The sequence below is a fragment of the Cebus imitator genome, unplaced genomic scaffold, assembly GCF_001604975.1.
Source record: "Cebus imitator isolate Cc_AM_T3 unplaced genomic scaffold, Cebus_imitator-1.0 Scaffold43, whole genome shotgun sequence".
Lineage (NCBI taxonomy): Eukaryota > Metazoa > Chordata > Mammalia > Primates > Cebidae > Cebus > Cebus imitator.
Window position 1 is genome coordinate 5668754 of NW_016107358.1, and position 24277 is coordinate 5693030.

The 24277-nt window shown below is 36.8% G+C and overlaps 1 protein-coding gene across 2 annotated transcripts in view; it reads left to right on the forward strand.

Moving 5' to 3' along the window:
• The window catches only part of OFCC1 (orofacial cleft 1 candidate 1), a 207467-nt gene extending 190597 nt beyond the window's left edge, over nucleotides 1-16870 (forward strand). The window contains exon 9 of one of the 2 annotated variants that reach the window (XR_005199879.1): nucleotides 16656-16870. The gene's annotated coding sequence lies outside the window, so the exon portion shown is untranslated. The remainder of the gene's footprint in view (nucleotides 1-16655) is intronic. The other variant, XM_017526722.2, reaches the window with a different exon arrangement.
• The last annotated feature ends 7407 nt before the right edge of the window (nucleotides 16871-24277 follow it).

A 24277-nucleotide genomic window follows, 5' to 3' on the forward strand; every position in this document is an offset into this window, starting at 1 on the left:
AGTAGCTGGGATTACAGGTGTGTGCCACCATTCCTGGCTCATTTTTGTATGTTTAGTAGAGATAGGGTTGCACCATGTTAGCCAGGCTGGTCTCAAACTCCTGACCTCAGGTGATCTGCCCGCCTTGGCCTCCCAAAGTGCTGGCATTATAGGCATGAGCCACCATGCCTGGCCTCGGTTGTTTTTTTTTTTTAAAGGAGGATAGTGGCAGATAAAGATTAAAACTGGCCACTGATCTCAGATATGATGTGATCCAGAGACACAATCATTCTATCTAGAATGTTTTTCCCTATTGTCATGACCTGACCTGGTTTCATCTTAGTCAGTTCTTCTCAAATGCCACCTTGTGGCTTTCCATGTTCATCCAACAGTCAATCCCTATCTCATTATCCTGATTCATATCTCATATGTCTTTCTTCATAGCACTTACCAGTTTTTAATGTAATCTTCATTAGGTATAGTTGATGTATCCCCCTCCCCCCCGAAAAAAACCTGCGCATGTATTTGTATACAATTTGATGAGTCTGGACATATGCCATATCTGTGATACCATACTGGTGAAACCATGCCATCTTTTGGAGATGACCTTAATTTTAAAAGTAAGCTGTATGAGCAGATGACTTAGACTTTCATAATACCTACTGCTGATGCATTGGATTCCCTTTCTGAATTAATATCTGTGTCAATATTGGAGAGTGAGCTTTTAAGACCACCTGATGGAAAAGGAAAAAAGAACAAGCATAGTTTGCAGGTGGTTCATGCAGTGGGAAACAGATAGCTGCTGCATTACAGCTCACTTGGGGTGTCCCTGTACGGCAGCAGGCAGGGGAAATTCTCTAGTGGGTACCACTCTTGCAGGTGCAACTAGTCGTTACCTTTGTGTTAAAAGTGAAGTGGCCTAAGATAAACATCTGTGAGGGCTCATGGTAGAGACAGATGGCCTGGCTGCTTGGACAGCAGCCTGAAAGGGAAAAGAGAAAATATATAATACGTTTTGAGAAAGAATCACAGGAATTTACCTTCGAAGTGTGGACACAAAATGTAAAAATTTCGGGGTTGCATGTTCACACCCACAGCATCTACCCTGAAAGAAGCACCAAGCAAAAAAGTAAACAGAGTGTCTCAGCTGTTTAACCTGTCTTTATAATTGACCATCTCAGTGCTGGCACGATGAGTCAATAAACCAAATAGACATGTGGGCAGAGAAGAAAGCTACATGTGTGGGCTGCTTACGTTCACCATGGCCTACACTAGCTAGTGCTGCCAAATGTCCAGCCCATCACCAATAGAAATAAATGCTGCCCTGGATGTGGCATCATCTCTCAAGGAGACCAACCAGCCATTGGTGGCAAGTTGACTACACTCAACCCCTTCCTGCTCCTTGGAAGATGCAGCAATTCATCTTGTCTTGGAGCAACACGTATTCTAGATATGGGTTTGCATGCATTGCCAGCTAGGCCATGGTGAGTACACTGTCTGGCAATTTACAGAGTGTTTGGTCCCTGAAGCCAGAATGCTGTGCAGCACTGTCTCAGAAAAGGGGCTCATTTTATTCCAAAGGCAATGCAGACATGGAACCATGATCCACTAATCTCAATACATTTCCTACCCTCCATATGCTTCCAACTTGATAGACTGGTGAAATAGCCTTTTGGAAGTTCAGCTCAGTCACTGGATTGACAATATTACCTTGGAAGAATAGGGAGCCTATCAGTATCCATAATATGGGGTGTTTCTGGTACATAGAATAATTGGAAGGCAAGAACTGGAAATGGAGAGGGCCTCATTTAAAATTACTCCTAGTGACCCATGTGGGGAATTTGTTTCCTAACCCAACAATTTGAGGCTATAGCATTCTGCAGGCTTTGCTTTGCAGAAGGAAATCATTTCTATCTCAGGACACAGGACAGACATTAAGCCATAGCCACCACCAGGTCATCTCAGGTTCCTCATGCCAAGAGAACAGCAGGCAAGGAAAGGAGTCACAGTATTGCCAAGGTTAATTATCTCTTATCTTTGGTAGGAGGCGGAGCTGCTACTATGCACGGGGACATGGGAGAATAGGTTTGGTTCTCGGGTGATGCATCTGGGGCTTCTTCTGGTCCTCATGCCTGGCTTTAACTGTCAGTGGACACAGAAATGAGCCAAAGCCTGAGAAGGGCACGTTACCTAGGACTCGGACCTTCAGGGCATGAAGATTAGAATACCCCAACAAGCAAGACATCTAGAGGAGCAGAAGTGTGACTCTGGGGTAAGTGCGGTGGAGGTGGGTAATAAAGAATGTCAATGTTGTCAGGTATGGTGGCTCATGCCTGTAATCCCAGCACTTTGAGAGGCTGAGGTGGGCAGATCATCTGAGGTCAGGGGTTCGACACCAGCCTGGCCAACATGGTGAAACCCTGTCTCTACTAAAAATACAAAAATTAGCCAGGTGTGGTTTTGCACATCTGTAATCCCAGCTGCTCAGGAGGCTGAGGTGAAAGAATTGCTTGAACCCAAGAGGCAGAGGTTGCAGTGAGCCAAGATCACGCCACTGCACTCCAGCCTGGGTGACAAAGAGAGATTCTGTCTCAAAACAAACAAACAAACAAAAAAAACAATATCAGTGTTAACCTCGAGATCAATTGCAGCAGTTGCATGGCAGCAGTACAACTCAGGTTGCCATTGTCCTCACTCATCCTTCTCCACTAAGCTTCCTGGGAAACAAGACTAACCAGAATCGTGGAGGAGCAATGTCCAGATGGTGTGAATTTACTATATGAAGCAAGTGGATCTCAGTGGCATAAAGGGTGGACTGTGATGGATACTGTCATGTTTCACTCAGACCCATCCCCCATCCTTCAGTTGCTGGAAATACTGGCCATGGATGGCTGGGACCTGAGGGCCTCTTTGGGAGTTCTCCTTGGTCACAGGAAATTTCCTCATCCAAATTGTGCCCCTCTCATAGGGCAACTCACAGCTGATGACTGACGTGGAAACACAAAGGCATGTTCCCCTTGCCTCATTTCAGGACAATAGGAAGGGCCACTTTAACTTTAGATAATCACCAAAGGCCTTATGGGTCAGGTTCTCCTTCTGCTGAGTTCTACCTTCTTCTCTTCAGGACAGGTATAGCTCTCATGATCTCTCCTCAAGGAACCTCATGCCTTCAACTTTGCCTCTGAGTAGATGACAATTACTTAGTAGGAGAGAGCGCAAGTTTTCTCTGGCTTATATTTACCTTGCTATTCTAATCAGCATCCCAAATTTTTATTACCTTGGAAGAATAGGGGGCCTATCAGTATCCATAATATGGGGTGTTTCTGGTACATAGAATAATTGGAAGGCCAGAGCTGGAAATGGAGAGGATTTGAATGACAGTGTTTCAGTAAAGTTTATATTCACTAAATTTCATATGTTTTGGAATTTAAAATTTGAATTTTAAATATAAATTTAGGTTTTGATTTTAAGATTTACTGATGTGTACTCTTATAAATACATATGTAAAAAAATGAAAGATGAAGAAACTAATGAGTTATATTTTAAAATAGCAAGATATTTGCTGTTATTTATATATATCAGAGCCCTCGGAGAAAAAAATTAGCAACTTTATTGAAATATAGGATTATATACATAGAATTAAATTAATAAAGAATTTTGTAAATTATGATGGTATTTCTGTTTTAGGGTAATATTCTAGAATTATCACACCAGATATGGCTTCTTTATATGGCTTTCATGATATGTTTTAAAAACTCCTTTTCTTAAATATGCAGGTAAATCATTTATAAAAATATTATTTAAATTTACCTTTGAAGATGCCAAACTATTTATGAAAATGGGACCACTATTTAAATATTTTACAGGGTATTTATTATTATTTTACTTAAGAAAGTAAGGAATTTATTGAGATCCTCCATCGATAGCAAATTCACAACAAAAATAGGTCAGCTTCTCCTTACCCCTCTTTCCTATCTTGATCATAATTTCTGACATTCTAGTTCAGTTCCATGAGGTGCATGATCTATGATTCCTTTGAAAATGTGGCTTAAAGGTTAGGTTTATTTACCCAGAGGAAAGGGTTAGCCAAAGCAGACATCATGGAAGGTCAATTTCCAGAAACATCCTGCAGTACTTGGCTATTTGTAGATGTTTGAATGTGTTTGCACACATATATTGATACAGAGCTTCAAAAATTACTCAGAAAGAATTTAATTAGCTCTTTAATTTCTAGATTTCCTCAGAGCTATCAACACAAATTACTTTTTATAATAAGTGACTAAATAAAACAACTCAGGATTAAATTGGAAAGCAAAATAATTAATATATTACATATTTTGTTGCACTAAATTATGAAGACATATTTTTCTCTATTTTAGGTCTTTATTTAGAAGTCTTAAAAGAAGATATGGATTAATAATTACTAAAAGTTTTCTCGACAAAATTGGAAGGATTTAAATCTTATTTCTATAGCAAGGGCACTTCCTTGCAATAAACTGGAAGAGTGGAATTCAGATTATTTCCATTATTTGTTTAGAAAATGCTGCCATCATGGTTATTAAAAATAATGATGGTGACAAAAATAAGAATACTTCTATTTGGTTAATATTAACTGACCACTTACTGTGAGACAAACATTATGCTAATAGATTTACATGTATTCTCTGTTTTCATTTCTTTTTCCCTTTTTTTTTTTTTTTAAGTATATTTCACTTTAATAAAGCAAGATTTGAAGAACTAAAATAGCCTTCTAATTACAATAATGTTTTAAAGAAACATTGAACTTTTTTTTTTAATGGAAATAGGGTTTCCCTCTGCCACACAGGCTAGAGGGTAGTGGTGCAATCATGGCTCACTGCAGCCTTGAATTCCTGGCTCAAATGATCCTTCCATGTCAACCTCATGAGTAGCTGGGATTACATGCGTGCACCACCATGCCTGTTAATATTTGTATGTTTTGCAGAGGTGGGGTTTCACCACGTTGGCCCGGTTGGTCTCTAAGTCCTGGCCTCAAATGATCCTTCCACCAGGGTGTCCCAAAGTGCTGGGATTGCAGTCATGAGCCACTGTACCTGGGCTCCTTTTCATTTCTTCTTGAACCTTTAAAATAGGTATTATCGACCAGGTGCGGTGGCTTGTAATGTCAGCACTTTGGGAGGCCAAAGCAGGTGGATCAAGAGGTCAAGAGTTCAAGACCAGCCTGATGGTGAAACCCTGTTGCTACTAAAATTTCAAAAAAAAAAAAAAATTAGCCAGGCACAGTGGCAGGTGCCTGTAATCCCAGCTACTTGGGAGGCTGAGGCAGGAGAATTGCTTGAACCCGGGAGGCGGAGGTTGCAGTGAGCCAAGATTGTGCCATTACACTCCAGCCTGGACAACAGAGCAAGACTCTGTCTCAACAACAACAAAAAAAATGAATTTTATTCTTCTTAAAATTACTATTTTAGAGAGGTTAAGTACTTTACTCAGGTTTCTATAGCTACTTTGTGATGGAGTTAATATTCACAGTTCCATCTTATTTTAAAAATTCATACTTTTAAAACTCTACTATACATTTTTCTTTTGATATTGTATTAATTAATTAGACATGTATATGTCATGCATGTACATATCATATATACTGCTAAATACAGTTCATTCTTTACGCTATATGCATTTTTGATTCAAGTCAATTCAGTTGAATCGTGCCTTCCTGAGAGTACTATGAGTTACCCATGACTCCAGACACTGCAACACAGCGGGTCTGCTATCCTTAGACTTCTTGTCAATACTCAGTTACTACGTTTTTCTCATTTGTCTTCATTTTCATTTTAATCTGAGTTATATCTGAATTAGACTATTATGTCAGGATAAGATGTCAGACCCATATTATATTTGACATATGTCCACATTTTGCTAGAAAAGGCAAAATTAAACTTAATCCCACAAGAGAGTCTGAGTGTTAGAGTGTATTGTACACAAAATAAATTTATTGACCTCCTGTTTAAACCCATATCCACTGCATATATTTTTCACTTTCTACTGTTTTCGACATAGCTGATATTGTCAATGGTTTGAGTTGCATTTCTATTTTTGGACTCCTTACTGCAAAACACCTATTTATCTAATACATACAATCCAACTATGGCTTTAGGAAGGAAACAAGAGAATCAAGCTATGACCTTTCTTTCTTGATTTCAGTGTCTGAGCTACTTATAGATGCCGTTAGAATCACAATGTGATTCTTTTCACTGAAATGTGTTTTCCATTGCCTGCAATGGTGAATACAAAATGAAAAACTAATTTCGTGATTCAAAAGGACTTTCTTTGACTAGTTAGTGACCTCTCAGGTTTGTGTAATAAGCAAAAGTGGCATGCGCCTTCCTAGGAATCTGACATATTTTCTTGTTTGATCATCATCATAATTTGAAGTGGTAGACAGTGCAGACTCTTGTTTTCATAGAAGGCATTTGAGGCCCAGAGACTAGATAATTTATGAAATGTCACAAAACTATAGATAGAAGAGCAAAAATTTAAGCTGGAATCTCCGCTGTCAGCCTGTACATATCCCTGCCTCCCCTCACCCTTCAGTGTGGGCAGCCTTATGTCTCTAGGAGGCTCCTGGTGGTATTCTTCTGGCTAAGCTGTGAAGTTGTTTTTGTTTTTTTCTTATAGTGTTCTGTTTACACATTATCACACAGTTCATCAATGTAATTGTTTTCAAAGCAAACTGCTTTGAAATTATTATTCCAATTATTAATAAAACTCCCATTATGTATAAAATATTTAGCTATTTTCACTTATGAAGTGCTTTGTAAACATTTTAACTAATTAGGCCAGGCAAATACCAGCAAGGTAAATGTTCCCCTTCTTTCTAACAGATTAGCTGCAAAGCTAAGTGACTTCCCAAAGCCAGAAGGTAAGCTGTGATAATAACTAGGACAAAAGTCATCCATTTCTGCTTCCCACTCCGCTATTGTTGTTTAGTCAGGGAAAATTGTCCTTAGTTTTCTTTTCTTTTTTTTTTTTTTTTTTGAGATGGAGTCTTGCTCTCTCACCTAGGGTAGAGTGCAGTTGCACAATCTCAGCTCACTCTAACCTCTGCCTCCCGGGTTCAAGTGATTCATCTATCTCAGCCTCCCAAGTAGCTGAGATTAGCCACTACGACCAGCTAATTTGCATGGTGCAGTCTTGGCTTACGCAACCTCCACCTCCTGGGTTCAAGCGATTCTCCTGCCTCTGCCTCCCGAGTAGCTGGGATTACAGACACTCACCACCCTGCCCGGCTAATTTTTGCATTTTCAGTAGAGATGGGGTTTCACCATCTTGGCCAGGCTGATCTTGAACTCTTGACCTTGTGATCCACCTGCCTGGGCCTCCCAAAGTGGTGGGATTACAGGGTTGAGCCACCGTGCCTGGCCTGTTGTCCTCAGTTTTCATGCATCTTAATTATCATAAAGCACGAGTCCTGTATTTATTCATCCTTGACTCTAAGAGAATTTCTCTTAGAAAAATAAATTCACTTAAATATTGTGCCCAGTATTTATTAGTAGAGAATGTTAAAGAAAATGTTATTTTCAAATGACAAAATTAACGTTCTAAAACAGAAATGTCCAACACACATTGAATTTAGAAACATGTATTTGTGAAAAGGCAAACAGACTTTGGTGTCCTTTGCTTCAAGTGGTGAAGTTTGCTTTCAATTTTCTTTTTATACTGTGTGATAAGTTTCATCATTCCCTGCCCCCTCCAAAGCTTCTCTCTCCCATTCAGAGACTGTCATTGGAAATAACAGCCTAAAGAGTTTGGAGTCTCTTTGGATTCCTTCAATATACTTCATTCGCTGTTTTCTCATTAGAACATTTATACTTTTGTGCCTCAGTGGGAATGATCAATTATTTCAATGTCAGTAGTGGTAATATTACCCCTAAGATTTAGCAATTTTCAAAGATCTTTTAACTTAATTAGAGGCATTTGTTGTAAATTGAATTAAACCTGTTAAAAGTGCAATGTGTTATATTAAAAATACAATAGCCACATTGACCAAGGAGACACAGTTTTAAGGGGAAATGTCCAGTTTAAAAATGTCAACATCAAAATAAGTTGTGAAGTTTTTCTTTTCATCAGGTTTTCTAAAAGTTGAAAGAATGGATAACAATTTTATCCAGAACATTTTTACAAATGTATATGTACAGATACCTAAGTAAAAAGATATACATTTCACAAAAATACTGGAAACAAAGACAAAGGCAATAACAGATTTGAGCATTTTAATAATTTTATTAAAAAGTAAAAATCACGTCACTTAATATGATAATATTAATCTGGTATCAACACAATTATAGTATTGTCATAACTTATTTTTGATTAATGCTCTTTCTTTCCAAATATGTGCTTCCTTATCTTGACATATTTTACCTTATTTTCTTTTAAACGTGATGTCACCATGAACTTGCCCAAAGAGGGTCCTACCAGCTACATCACATAATGATACCCTGTTGTACTTTTCCTCAGCTGCCATTTAGAAAATCCTAATGGTGGCTTTCAAATTTCCTAGGTACCAAGCACATAAATTGGCATAGGCTGCATGAATACTGAAATGGTAAATTATAAGAATAGACAGAAGCAGATCATAGTTTTAACTGAAGCCCTTTAGAAACCCATTTATTCTAAAAATGTATTCATTTAGTACATATTCATTTTCAAGTATCTGCAATGCATGGGGCATGGTGCTAGCACCTGGGAATGTAGCAGTGAACAAGACAGACAGTTTCTGCCTTCAAAGAGCAGAGTCACTAACTCATGAACATCAGTTTGCGTTTTCACTGAGTTCTGGGTGTATGTGAGTGGGTTGTATACCTCCTTCCTGCCATCCCTGCCAACCCCCATGTAGTGAAAGCGGCATGAGTTGTGGAAATGCACAGGTTTTGACATCAGACTAAAATCAGGTTTAAATCTAGGTTCTGATCTTGATCTGTCTCTTGGTAGCTGTATGATCTAAAGCAAGTAAACTGAACTTTCTTAGTTGTTTTCTCATCTGTAAAATGAGTACAGTACCACATATCCTTTAAATTGGCCCTGTAAATTAGATACATTTATGAAAAGCTTCCAGTGCATTGTGTATTCAATACGTAATAGCTACTAATATTACATCAGTATTATTGTCTATATGTCAAATACTCTCTCACCTTAAAAACTCTGATTCATAAACTTTTTCAGAGAAGTAAATGGAGAAGGGTTCTGAAGTAGATTTGTAGCCATCAGGCAGCGTATGGAAAAAGAGTCACTTCAATGGGTGCTGGAGTCTCAATTGAAGAAGATGAGGAAAACGATAAGCTCATGTTGACCTGCTTGTAGAAAATGTCAGTGGTATATCTGAAAGAATTCCCCAGTAGTCAGTTGTCCTTATGGAAGTGGAGTTCAAGAGATGTCAGGACTGGAAATACAAATTTAAGGCCATATGCATGATAATAAGAAGCAATCAGAACAGTGTGAAAATGACCTGAAACTTTAAAAATTATAAAAATGTTGGTGACTTGTACGATACACATTTTCTTTTCACTCCCCAACCAATGATTTTTTCTAATATGTTCTCTATTCAGTCACCATTGGGTAAGCTACCTGAACCAGAAACTTTGGAACCCTTTCTGAATCTTTTCTTTTAGCTCTCATATTCAGCCTCCACATCCTGTTCATAGTAGTCAAACTTCTCTGGAGCACACTCCCTTATCTCTGTTCTACCACTGCTTCAATTCTCTTTTCTTCAAAAGCACTGCTATTCACATTTGGGAGTGTTAGGGGTTAAATTGTGTTTCCCGAAAGCAAAATAATATAAGATACGTGGAAGTACTAACCCACATTATGTCAGAGTGTGACCTTCTTTGGAAATAAAGTCATTGAAAATGTGAGTTAAGATGATGCCATATTGGAGTAGGGTGGGCCTTTAATCCAGTATGGCTGGTGCTCTTATGTGTGGAGACACAGACATACAGAGGAGGACAGCCATGTGAAGGCTGAAGCAGAAATTAGTGTTATGCTGCTATTATAAGCCAAAGAGTGCTGGGGCTACCAGAAGCTGGAGGAAGCAAGGAAGAATCCTCTCCAAGAAGCTTGGGAGGGAGAATGACCCTGCCAGCACTTTGACTTAAGACTTCTAGCTTCCAGAACTGTGAGAGAAGAACTGTCTCTTGTTTGAAGCCACTCATGTTGTGGTTACAACAGCCCTAGGAAACTAACACAGGGACGAGAGAGTTCTTCCTTGTCTGGGACTTCCCTGCACGTTTCAGGAAGCTTAGTGTCTTAGCCAGCCTTCATGTTACTGTGACAGCAAGGAACACCCATGGCCACATGTCTGAAGACACCAGAGTTCTGTCCCGAGTTGGGCAGTACTGATAAATCATTGATGTAGGTCATGATGTTTTCTGTCCTTTACTGTGGACCCTTCCAAACCTTTGTTTATTCTGCAGCTAGAGCAATGTTTCAAAAATACAAGCGTAATATCTCTCCCCATCTGCAAGGGAAGAAAGTCTGCTGATGGGGGTTGGGACAATGTCCAAACTCTTTTACATGGCATAAACTGTCTAGGTCTCTTCCCAGTAGTTCATATCTACGTCTCCAGCTTCACACTGTCACCATCTTCTCCTACTGGAATTTTCACCAGCCAGTTCCATTTGTTATCAGTTTTAGAGACAGGACTTTATTCTTCTGAAAACTGCATAGTGTTGGAATGCCTTCCCAGTTTTCCTACCCGTTTATCTAATTCCTCCTTATTTTATAAGGCTCATAAGAGAAGTCCTCTCTGACTAATTTGGAGATAGGTCTCTTCTATATGTTTTTTCATAGTTCTTAGTACAACACTAAAGCACTTATCAGTGGATTTTAGCTCTGTGTTTTATTTTTTTCACTCATCTGTCTCTACAAATGGATGAAAAATTCTGTGGGTGAGTGGGGGTGTTATTGGAAGGTGGGAACCCAGAGCTCATCTGTATTAGTGTTCTATTGCTGCTGGAACAGATGACTACCTACTTGTGACTTAAAACAACACACATTTGTTATTTTACAATTCCGGAGGTCGGAGGTCTGCAATGCGTCTCACTGGGCTAAAGTCAAGGTGTCAGCAGGACTGCCTTCTTTCTGGAGGCGCCAGAGGAGGATCCGTTTCCTTGCCTTTTCCAGCCTCTACAGTCTGTCTTCAGGCCTCGGATCATCTCCAGGTTCAAAGAAAACCAATTAGCACCGTCCTTCTCCCACCTCCCTTTTCCTGGCTCTTCCTTGTGTTTTCAGTCTGTCTCTTCTGCTTCCTTCTTCCATTTTTCTTTTTAAAGAACCCTTGTGATTACATTGGGCTTGGCTAAATAATCCAGAATATTTTTCATATTTTAAGCCCAGCTGTTAGCAACTTTAACTCCATCTGTTACTTAATTTCCCTTTGTCGTATAATTTCATATAATCACAGATTCCAGGGATTAAGGCATGGAATATTTGGGGACCATTATTCTGCCACCTGCACTGTCATAAAGCCTGACGTATTATATTCATTTAATAATGTGTTGAATAAGTTATACCCAATTCAACCAGCTTCTACAAAGGAAGAAATACTTTTTTTTTTCCTTTTTTTTACCTACGTTCTGTGTAAAGGTGCTCACTTTCAGTCAGCCTAGTGTTTCTTGGTCCTCAGGTTTCTTGCTAAAGTGATTTAGTAGCTGACAGAGTCCTAACAAAAAGCAAAAAGCAGGAGACACTAGTTTAAAAATTCTTTGTTACTAGTAATGTTACTTAGGCAAGTGACTTAATTTAGGCTTTAGTTCAGTCTCTGGAGCAGGGAATGCTGAGGGAATGTAATAAAGCCTTCTTCAGCAGTGACATGATATGATGTATGCATGTTTCTTTGATATCTTCATGATAATGACTCCCTGAAAAGGTAACTATTAAGCCTTAGAAAGAAGTCACTGAGGATATCCATGCTCAGAAATGTGCTGATAAGTGGGATATGGTGGAAAAGAAATAAGAAGTTCCTAAATAACAGAATTACCTATAGATGATTATAATGAAAAAAGCACCTTAATTTTTAAAAAATACTGCAACCGGAATATGTTTGGTTACGCCAAAAGAAAGGAATATGGAAATTTTTAGTGCCATCTATTGGTAGTGATTTTAAAATAAGAATTATTATACATAATTGATGAGTGGTGGCTCTTTGTTGTATCCAAATTCCTAATTCCTAAGGATTCTTGTTAACTATAGAAGAGGGTAGTTTAAGAATCCATTGTCCTTTTTTTTTTTTTAAGCAATTTTGGTGGTTTTTATTATGATTACATGGATGGATCATAGAAATCTTGTTTGATTTCATGTCTTTATTAGGACTGGTCATGGAAGGTGGATATATGTGTGTCATTTGAAATGTGGCTAAAGTTCAGAGAAATAGGTTTCATTTAATAGCTGAATACTGGATGACCTCACCATTCTTCTCACCCTCTGGCAGCTCACCCTGTGAGCGATAGAGGGGATGTCTGCATGAACTGAGAAGTAGCTGCTGGCCTCAATGTGATTTTGCAGTGATCTGTGTGCTCTATGGCTTCCTTCATAACCAACAAATCAATTCCCACTATACGTATTACACACCCCAGTGGCAGAGGCCATTTATTATCCTTTTGATGGTCATACTCTTTGTACATAACCAAGAAAGATTACAAAGGGAGGAAAAGAACAGTTGCAATATGGATGAAGATATTCTACAATGCCACTGCATTTTATCATGTGCCTTGCATGTCTGGAAGGATACAAAAGCTGCTCTCTTTCAGGACAATTTTGAAAAACATGGAAGCGGAATTCTTTTTAATGAAAAATATTTCAAGAATAAGTGAAGAGAAAGTTGTAGAGATAATTCTACAACAATTCTAAATTCTATGCATTTAGATTTCAAAGGCAAATTTAAAATGATTAAAAGACCATCATATTTTATTTTTGTATGGGCATTGTTAATAATATTATACTGCCTGGTTTTGCTCAGTTAATGAGCTTTTGATGTAGCCTTTTAGTTGACATCATCCATTATCAACTGATTTTTTTTGGTTAATTTCTAATTTTGCAGTATATACATTTTTAAACTCTAAATGATTGATTCAAGGATTTTCCTAATTTTTGAATCCACATACTATAGTTACCATTACTAGATAAATCAAAAAAACAAATACTGACTTGTAGTGACTAGGTATAAAATAATTGAATATTTTGAATTTGATATAAGTGGCTCCTAATGAAATTTTGGTGCTATTTGCCCTAAATCAAAAGTCTGGTAAAAAATAAGTATATCTGGATGTATATCTAAATGTGAGTAGGAAACATTTTATTAGAGAAACTAATGGTAAAAGTATGACTTTATAGTGGGTTCTGTGCATACACACTTAAACTGCATAGTCATCTTGTCAATGGATGTGAAAAGAACAGTGGAAATTTCCGAAGGTCAAAGAAACTGCTGTCTTTTCTGTTTTGCATCATTTGAGATTTTACAGGTTTTTTTTTTTTCTTTTGCAAACAACACAATGCCAAATCTGCGTTTGATTTTCCCTTCCCTTTGAAGGGTAAAACAATGACAGAGTGATTAAATGAAGAGGATATCATGTACAGGATATTTTGCTTTAGCAGTGTGGAAAGTTCTGGGTTTCATTTCACATGATGGTAAATGGAATGAGGTATTCTGGAATCCCTTCTATAAGAGAATTAGCCCCTGACTATATTACAGTATATAAACCAAACCTTTTTGGGCTCTGTTTCCTGTTTAACTGTTCCACATTTGTGTAATTGAAAAGCATGCTCAATGCAAAGACATCTTGCTTTCCATTAGGTGAAAGATGTCTTTGCAAAGACATCTTGCTTTCCATTCTACACCTTCATGGAGAATCACATAAGAACAACAAAAAGGAATTGTCAATATCAGGTTCAGTGCCTCACTAGTTCTGTGCAGACCAAAAGGAGGTAGTTACGGTCTTCTAGTTCTCCCTTCCTTCCCTTCCTTCCTTCCTTCCTTCCTTCCTTCCTTCCTTCCTTCCTTCCTTCCTTCCTTCCTTCCTTCCCTTTCTTCGTTCTTTCTTTCCTTTCTTTCCATTCTTCCCTTTCTTGCCTGCCTGCTTGCTTGCTTGCTTTCTTTTTCTCTTTCTCTCTTTTTCTTTCTTTCTTTCTTTCTTTCTTTCTTTCTTTCTTTCTTTCTTTCTTTCTTTCTTTCTCTCTCTCTCTCTCTCTCTCTTTCTTTCTTTCTTTCTTTCTTTCTTTTCATTCTTTCTCTCTCTCTTTCTTTCTTTCTTTCCTTTCTTTCTTTCCCTTTCTTTCTTTCTTTCTTTCTTTCTTTCTTTCTTTCTTTCTTCCTTCCTTCCTTCCTTCCTTCCTTCTTTTCTTTCGCTTTCTTGCTTTCTTGTTTTCTTGCTTTCTTTTGTTCTTTCTTTTTCTTTCTTTCTTTTTTCTCCCCACTTTTGTTTTCATTATTTATTTTCTCTTTCCATGTTATGTCATCATATTTGATCATCTTCAGAGAGCAATAAGCTTTTGTATGTAACATTTTTGAATATGTCCATGAATTCCATTTCTGTGCCATCCCCAGCACTGCTCTGACTTTCTGTGGTTTGTTCTTAAGTCACTGAACTGCTTAGTTTCTTATTAGTTTCTTCTTTGGTAACATGTTTATTATTAGGGCTATTTTTCATTGAGGAATTTATCTCAGTCTAGAAAATCTTTCTAGAAAAAAATTAGGCATGCTAATCCAGGAATTTAGAGGCTGGTTATTATGAAGATCAATTACTGGTTTAATAAAACACATGGTATATACCCATGTGATTTACTGCTTTAATTAAATAACAAATATTTGCATATCTACATTGATATCTCTTTAAAAATAAAAGGAATCATATCATCATTTAGACAGGTTTTCTACATTTCTTGGACTCAGTGGAAGCTCAGACTAGTTCAAAGTAAAACTGGAAAATATTAGAAGAGGAGAAAGAATAAGAAGCAACAGGTTGAGTGTTCATTGTTTTGTGAATGTACCACAGTGATAATATGGTTCAACTTGTTTTATATCTGTTAACCTACTCATCATGCTGACCCTGGGATGTGGGTACTATTACTAGCGCTTTTTCCATGTGAGGAAACTAAGGCATAGAGAAGAATTATATCCAGACTGTCAGCTCCCCAAGCTTTTAGTCACAGCACTGTGGTAACTCTACCCTATGCTGCCTCCACAGATTCTTTGGACTGAGTGGAAAATGCTTTGTGATTGTTCAGTTATTTTCAGATGGCCTCTTCATCTTTTCTTTTGCAAAAACTATCATTTTAGAAACTTGACATCTCTTGTCCTTAATGCCAAATAGAGAGAGGAGATAGAGCTAAACCAAAATGCTTTGTATGAGATTCTTTTATATTTTATTTCAACTGAAAATATCAGTCTTGTGTTATGGAATAAAAGAGTTCTTAAGTTTTGAATTTGTATTCATAGATTTTTAGTGGCATACTGATAATTTCAATTTTTAAAATGAAAATTGATCTTTAACAAGTTGCATGCAAATAATTTAATCTTCATGTAGAGAGGTCATTGTGGGTAAGTGAGATAAGCGGGGATATATTTTACATTTTAAAGATAAAAAACAAGTTTACCATTTACAATAATTTACTTTCATGTTTATTAAAAAAAACCTGTTTATGGTAAAAGTCACATAACATGAACTTACTATCTTGGCTATTTTTAAGTTACAATTCAGTGTTAAGTATATTCCCATTGTTGTGCAACCAGTCTTTTGAGATTTTTTTTTATCTTGAAAACTGAAATTCTATACTGTTTGCAACTTCTCATTTCCTCTCTCCTCCACGCCTGCCAACCGCCATTCTACTTTCTGTTTCTATGATTTTGACTATTTCAGATACCTCCTCATGTAAGTAAAATCATACATTATGTGTTCTTTTGTGACTGGCTTATCTTTCTTAGCATAATGTCCTCAAGGTTCATCCATGTTGTAGCATATGTCAGAATTTTCTTCTTTTTTAAAGCTGAATAATATCCCATTGTGTGTATATATATATATATATATATGCGCCACATTTTGTTTATCCATTCATCTGTTAATGGACATTTACATTGTTTTCACATCTTGGCTATTGTGAATAATGCTGTTATAATCATGGGTATACAAATATCACTTCTAGAACCTGCTTTCAGTTCTTTTGGATATATATCCAAAGGTGGAATTGCTGAATCATATGGTAATTCTGTTTTTAATTTTTTGAGGACATGCCATACTGTTTTCCATAGTGGTCAAACCATTTTACTTTCTCCCTAATAGTACACAAAAGTTTTAATTTCTTCACACCCTTGCAAACACTTGTTATTTTGTGTGTGTGTGTGTGTGTGTGTGTGTGTGTGTGTGTGTGTGTGTATGTGTGTTTGTAGTAGGCAGGCATTTTAACAGATGTGAGGTGACATCTCATTGTGGTTTTGACTTGCATTTCTTTAATTCATGTTTCTTTATGTTATTCTATAATGTGAGCCATCCACTACAACTAAAAGGAACATAAATAGTTTTGAGTCCCAATTATTTATTTAGAAATAATTTTGTTCAGTTTTCCTTTCACAGTGCTTCGCTGTTATTCTCAAAATATCTTACTTTTGGTTGTGCTTTAAGCCCAGATTTTATCTACTGTTTCTTTGTTTGTAGCTGTTCTTCAGTTGCTGATAGTAGATCTGGAGACTTCTTCAAGCATCTCCATTTTGTGCTGGTGTCAGTATCTTCAGAGCTTCAGTTATCTCAATGGCAAAGCCAGGGCTTCTGGTACATTATCCTGCTGATGGTTTCTCTCTGGTTCCTGAGGCTCTACCTGCACTACCTGGGCCAGTGGCTCTTCCTCCAGGCCATTTCAGCTCCTGTTACAAGGTGAGTGCTTTCCTCTGAAAGTCAAAGGAATGTATTTTCATCTTGACAGGACACATGAAAGTATGAAACACCTCTCCCATCCATTTACCATAAGACCTAAAATGCAGAGATGATTTGAAAAGACAAAAATGTCTTTATCTAAGAGCAAGAACTTCTATTACAGTTATAGTCTCACCTTATGGGCCTGTATATATAAGTACATAACTGGTACATCAATATATATTTTAAATTTAGCAGATTCAAATATGTTCTAATATCTGAGCAGGTTCCAAAAAGGAATTTAGCAACAATGTTTTATTCTATTTTGATTTTATCAGAGTGACTTAGGCTGAAGGTATTTTAGAAGTAATGTAAGTGTGATTTATCACCTATTCACAGAGAAGCAAAGATTGCTTCTTCTGCAAAATGATTGAATTCAAACAATTACCAAACTCAAGCCCAGGCAGCTTTCTGGGCCATTATCCTCTGGAAAAAGATGACACTTTAAAGGTTATCTCTCCATAAACATGATTTCAAAGACACTGTAGATAGACAAACAGATAGATACCAATACAAGTAAAATTCATTTTCTCAAATGTAGATGGTACGGATAAAAATAAAATTGTGTGTATATTTTCAATTAAGAGGATTGCAAAGAACTTTAAGACTTTATGAAAAAGAATATATATGTTTATTTGTATTTATACATACATATATAGTTATTGATATTCTTTGAAAATTAAATCATAAATGTCTGAATATATTATGGAATATGCAAATGTGTCTATACTAAACTGCATTTTCAAGGGGGAATTTTTATCTGGATATTCTCTTTGTTCCTCCTTTCTTTCTTTCTCTTTCCTTTTTTTAAGGTTTCCAAAGCAGAAAGAACAAACGTTGTATGCTTGGGTTAGTTGTTTTTTGCTTTTCACTCTTTTATTTTTTAATAGAAAAGGAAGCCCTATCATTTGTTAGTTGTTAATAAAATGAGACTGCACAATGTAACTTGGCAGCTCAGTTGCACCAACTTCTTAAGCAACCAAGGACCTAAGATACAAAGGGTGTTTTTCTGGCTACCGTCTCAGTCTGTAGGCTTGAGTCATGCAGTAGCTCTGTGTCACATTTTACCTTTGAGCCATAGCATTAACAGCGCCAACAATGAGCATGTCTTCCACTCTCACTCTGTGTCAGATATTGTGCTAAGAAATATATGTGCATTACTTTATTTGATATTCACAACCACATAAGGACAAAGCATAAAACTTTCTTTGAAGCACAAGTCAAGGAGTAGATGGAAAAAACACCTCCCTTTAGTAGATGGCAGATAAACAGAATGTATGAGCAGGTTTAAGTATGAAACAGGTTTACATAGGCTGAAATTCAGGGGAGGGAAAACTTAAGGTGAAATAAAGTCTCACTGCAAGAAAGACAGTGGCAAAGCCTGGGTCGAGGATGCTTGAGTGACTGGGCTCAGATTGGATCTCACCCTTAGGCTAGGTCCTTCAAATGTGTCTAGTTGACTCTTTCAGAACAACAAAAGGGTGTGATATTTTGGTTGTTAGTGGTGACCGTGTCATTTTTGTTGTTTCTGGGAATCTAGTTATAAGAATCACCAGTAAAATCAATCAGTTATACTAAAACTCTAAAGAATTATTAGATGTATATCTAGTCCTCATTTCTATTAGAGACTGACACATTAGAAAATTCACTGGTCTATTCTGCATTTTAAATAGCCTACTAAAATGTGCCTGTGAACCGCAGAAATGCTCTAGTCTTTAGAAAGCTCTGTTCTGTGGCTCAGATTGACATACTTTCCACGGCGGCACAGGACAGTTACAACAACAATAAACAGGGTAGAATTTATTTATCTTTTCCTGGAAAGTAACATGTTGAGGGGCTGGGAAAAAAATGAAGAGTTCTAACAATAAATTTTGGGGCACTACTAAGTGTCCAGTTTTCTATATTTCAGAAAAAGCAAACAAAATGCAGTTTTTAAAATTGGTTTGTATACTTGGCATTCTCTGCAGTGCCTCTTGTTTGCCCCTATGTGATTGCCTTGTTTTTCCACAGATTCCATTTTTCCCCTCACACCATCGAGCTTTGCTACCCAACTTCTTCACTTCACATTGGAGAAGAGCTTGCTGTGGTTGTGGTGGGGCGTTTAATGCTGAATGCGATCCTACTTCTTTTGCTTCTGATCAGACGGGGCTGTCAGCTACTGTTTGCCTCCTGCCCTGATGTCTTGTCAAAGTTAATCATTACCATGGGACTATGGACAGTTCTAGACCCACTGGCAGTGTTTATAGTGGATACTTTCCTGGGGGTAAGTCAAATGAAATAATCAGGATATGAGTCCTTGACATAGAATTTATCTTAGTGCATGAATCATTTGACATGGAAAGTTTCAATCATGTAAATGTAAGCTCCAAGAGGGTAGAGCTTTTGTCTAATCTTATTACTCTTTTATCTTCAGTTTCTAATGGCACAGAATAGGCATTCAATACATGTGTGTCAAAGAAATAATTAGAATATATGCACTAGATTATGTGATTGCCATCAAATATGTATCATTTTTGTGTTTCATTAATGCATCTCAAGCCTATTTCATTACCTTTAAGAAACAGCAGAAAGGTACGATGTGAAATAAGAGAAGTGCGTGATGACTCTTAACATCTCCTGCCGAAAGTCCTGGCAGCAGATATGCTTTTTGCAAGGCAGACTGGTTAACAAGTACAGAGTACAGAAATAAAAGTTTCGAGGTGGTGCTCAATGAAGCAGCAGCTGAGAGTTGGAACATCTCAATTCTACTCATTGCCCAATAACTAAAGTGTATTTTGGTATAGGGAAGATGCAAATTAATCTGCTTAGGCTTCTGTTTTCATTTACACATAAGTAATTTGGATAAGCTTTTTAAAACAGTGCCTTTTCAACCTATCTTCATCATTAGTTTAATCATCAGTTTATAAACTAAAGAAATTCTTCCTTCTCTATTGCATTGGAGAAAAGATACATTACTTAATATTTACATTTGCATATTATTTCCACTTACTATCAGGAGACTTACAATTAAAGGACATCCATATTTTATAAAACTCAAAGGTCAAAGATGTCATATGATGACACTGTAGGTCCTTACAAATGTGTATACTTTAAAAAATACATTTTATTGTTTTTTTAATTTCTAATCCAATGTAGCATACATCTTTCCTTGTCTAAAATAAGGGCTTTTTGTTACATTAACCTAATGTAAACTTGGTTTTTAAACTCACATTAAGTATCCTGATAACTTTTTTATAAGTTTCTAAAATAAGCCATCTCTTTTATGTATAGCACAAATTAAATTCCTATCAAATCTGCTTCAGAAAGAAAGGAATGTTTTCACCATCAAATTTAATTTCTTCATATCTTCTGCTCATTAAATTCAGAAGTTAATAGTACATAAATAAAACATGGCTTTTACTTTATGAATTGCATGTCGAGTGCTGGCATATAAAGGCTTAGAGGGAAAATGAGAAAAACCTGGTAAACCAAGCACGTAAAACCCAACCTTTTTTCTTTTCCTTTGTGTACCTGAAGGAAATCTTCAGTACCTAGAAGATTTAATTCAAAAACAAATTATAGGGTCACAGAGTCTTTGCGTATTTACATTCACCTAACTTGATGATGAGTGTTTCCATTCTTAGTTTTTCAACTCTGTATTTGTTTGTGTCAGCAGCTTACAGATAATGAGGAGACTCCAGTGGCAGATGCTGCGAAACTCTACTGGATGTTTGTAAGAACCACGCAGCCAGGCATTCTTGGCGTGGTGATCACAGCTCTGCTTTACATCTTCCTGTTCATCATTTCTTCTTTGATTTTACATTCATATTGTCTCAGGTAAGATGCTTCAGTCACTTTGTTCTTCAGTGTGTTCAGCCTCTGGTCTTCTTCTTATACATTTAGGTTGTGAGGAAATGGTTAAAAAAGAAAAGTTAGAATCATTTCTACATTGCTAAGGTACTCATCTCTTTAGTTACCTGTAACACTTGTTCTGAAGACCAGCCAGGAAATTATTCGATTTTTATGAAAATATCTTCGCCATTATAGAGAGAGCTAATTTTGCTGTGAATTATAAAATCTGCTTCTCCAAACCAGAGGCCAGTAGCAAACAAGGAGAAATCTCTTGATATCTAGTGACATTCTGGGAAATTTCCTGAAAAGTTTGTCTTAAATCCTTTTTTTCTTCTCCTTCCAACCTGCTTCTTCCCACACTTTCCCACCTCTATTAAAGTCACCAATAGAAAAATCATTCTTTAGCTTTGACCCTGAATATCATGTATTTGGCTTGCCAGGTCACCAATTTAGCAAACAGTGTATGTGTGTGAAGAAAGAGAAGAGAAGCAATAAATACAAGGTGGTATAAAAAGTACTAGGAGGATGTTTTATTCTATTGCTTATTTTATTTGTTGCACAGAAGATCTTTAGTTTGATGTAGTCTCACTTGTCTATTTTCACTTTTATTTCCTGTATTTTTGGTGTACTATCCATGAAATTATTGCCAAGACCAACGTCATGATTTCCCCCTATGTTTTCTTCCAGGAATTTTAGTTGCAGATCTTATGTTTAGTTCTTTAATCCATTTTGAGTTGATTTAACATGTGGTGTAAGATAAAGGTCAGTTTTATTCTTTTGCATGTGAATATTCAGTTTTCCCTTTGCCATCTGTAGAAGAGACTATCCTTTCCTCATTGTGTTTTCTTGGCATCCTTGTTGAAGATCAGTTCACAATATATGTGTAGATTTTTTTTTGGTTCTCTAGTCTGTTACATTGTTCTATATCTGTCTTTTTATGCCAGATTAAACAGTATTGTACTGTTTTAATTACTGTAGCTTTGCAGTATAATCTAGCAATTCCACTTCTGGTATTTACCCAAAAGAAATGAAATCAGAACTTTAAGGAGATAATAGCATTCTCATGTTCACTGCAGCACTATTCACAGTAGGCAAGACATGGAAACAGTCTAAATATCCATCAGTTGATGAATATATAATGTGGTACATACATCCAATGGAATATTATTTGGCCATTAAAAAGAAAGAAGTCCTGTGATATGTGACAATGTAAATACATGTGTATAAACCTTGAGGACATTAATCTAAGTGAAATAAGCCAGCCACATAAGGCCAAATTCTGCACAATTCCACATATATGAAGTATCTAATTAAGTAAAACTCATAGAAACAGAAAGTAGAATGATGATTTCCAGGGCCTGAGGGGAAGGGTAAATATGGAGTTGCCATTCAATAGGTAAAAAGTTTTAGTTACCAATGATGATTAAGTTCTAGAGATGTGCAGTACAGCATTGGATGTATAGTTAACAATACTGTATTGTGCATTTAAAATTTTGTTAACAGGGTAGATCTCATGTTAATTGTTCTCACCACCATTTTTAACAAAGTTCCAAAAAGAGAACAACACAGGGATCTCTAGGAGCATGGAGAAAAGGAACCAACACATATCTGGTGGAGGATGTGGGCAATAGGTGAAGATTTCAGTGGAAATAGGATACTTAAGTAATCTTTGAAGCCTTCATATAATTTAGCTAGATGAAAAACAGAGGGAAGCAGGTTTTCAGGCAATGGGAAGGTATATAAAACCATATGGTCTTGCAAAAGCATGATGTATTTGGCAAATCAAATGTATTTTGATATGGCTAGTGTGCAGAATATGGGGAGAGGGCGGTTAGCAGAGTTAAGGTTGGAAATGTATTCAAGGACCAGGTGATAAAAGACTTGACATAATGTTAGGGAGCTTGACTTTGTTTCAATGGTAAAGTGAATACATTAAATAATTTAACATGACTTTTAATTTTAGGAAAATCTTTCTGATAGTAGAAGGAAGGTGACTTTAACAGTGACCAGGTTGGAAGTAGGAAAATCTAGTTAGAAAACCATTATGATGGTCTAGGCAAGGAGTTTCAAAATTTTAAAGATAAAGTCACTAAACATGGGAAGTTGGTGTAGATTTAAGAAATAGTTTTCTGCATATGGCTAGCCAGTTTTCCCAGCCCTGTTTATTGAATAGGAGATTCTTTTCCCATTGCTTGTTTTGGTCAGGTTTGTCAAAGATCATTTGGTTGAAGATCTGTTCCATTCCATTGGTTTATATGTCTGTTTTGGTACCAGTATCATGTTGCTTTGGTTACTGTAGCCTTGTAACATAGTTTAAAGTCAGGTAGCATGATGCCTCCAGCTTTTCTCTTTTTGCTTAGAATTATCTTGGCTATTCAGGGTCTTTTTTGATATCATATGAAATTTAAAGTTGTTTTGTTCTAATTCTGTGAAGAATGTCAATGGTAGTTTGATGGGAATAGCATTAAATCTATATGTTACTTTGGGCAGTATGGCCATTTTCACGATATTGATTCTTCCTATCCATGAGGATGGAATATTTTTTCATTTGTTTGTATTCTCTCTTATTTCCTTGAGGAGTGGTTTGTAGTTCCCCTTGAAGAGGAACTTCTCATCCCTTGCTGTATTGCTAGGTATTTTATTCCCTTTGTAACAATTGTGAATGGGAGTTCATTCATGATTTAGCTCTCTGCTTGTCTATTGTTGGTGTAAAGGAATGCTTATGATTTTTGCACATTGATCTTTGTATCTTGAGATTTTGCTGAAGCGGTTTATCAGTTTAAGTTTTTGGGCTAAGATGATGGGGTTTTCTAAATATAAAGTAATGTCATCTGCAAACAGAGACAATTTGACTTCCCCTCTTCCTATTTGAATACACTTTATTTCTTTCTCTTGCCTGATTGCCCTGCCCAGAATTTCCACAGTAGTGTTGAATAGGAGTGGTGAGAGAGGGCATCCTTGTCTTGTACTGGTTTTCAAAGGGAATGCTTCCACCTTTTGCCCATTCAACATGCTATTGATTATGGGTTTGTCACAAATAACTCTTATTCTTTTGAGATATGTTCCATCAATACCTAGTTTAGTGACAGTTTTTAACATGAAGGGATGTTGGATTTTATCAAAGGCATTTTCTACATCTATTGAGATAATCATGTGGCTTTTGTCATTGGTTCTGTTTATGTGATGGATTATGTTTATTGATTTGCATATGTTGAACCAGCCTTGCATCCCAGGGATGAAGCTGACTTGATTGTGGTGGATAAGTTTGTTGATGTGCTATTGGATTCAGCTTGCCAGTATTTTATTGAGGATTTTCGCATCAATGTTCATCAGGGATATTGGCCTGAAGTTTTCTATTTTTGTTGTGTCTCTTCCCGGTTATGGTATCAGGATGATGCTGGCTTCATAAAATAAGTTAGGGAGGAGTCCCTCCTTTTCAATTGTTTGGAATAGTTTCAGAAGGAATGGTACCAGCTCATCTTTGTATTTCTGGTAGAATTCAGCTGTGAATTCATCTGGTCCTGGGATTTTTTTTT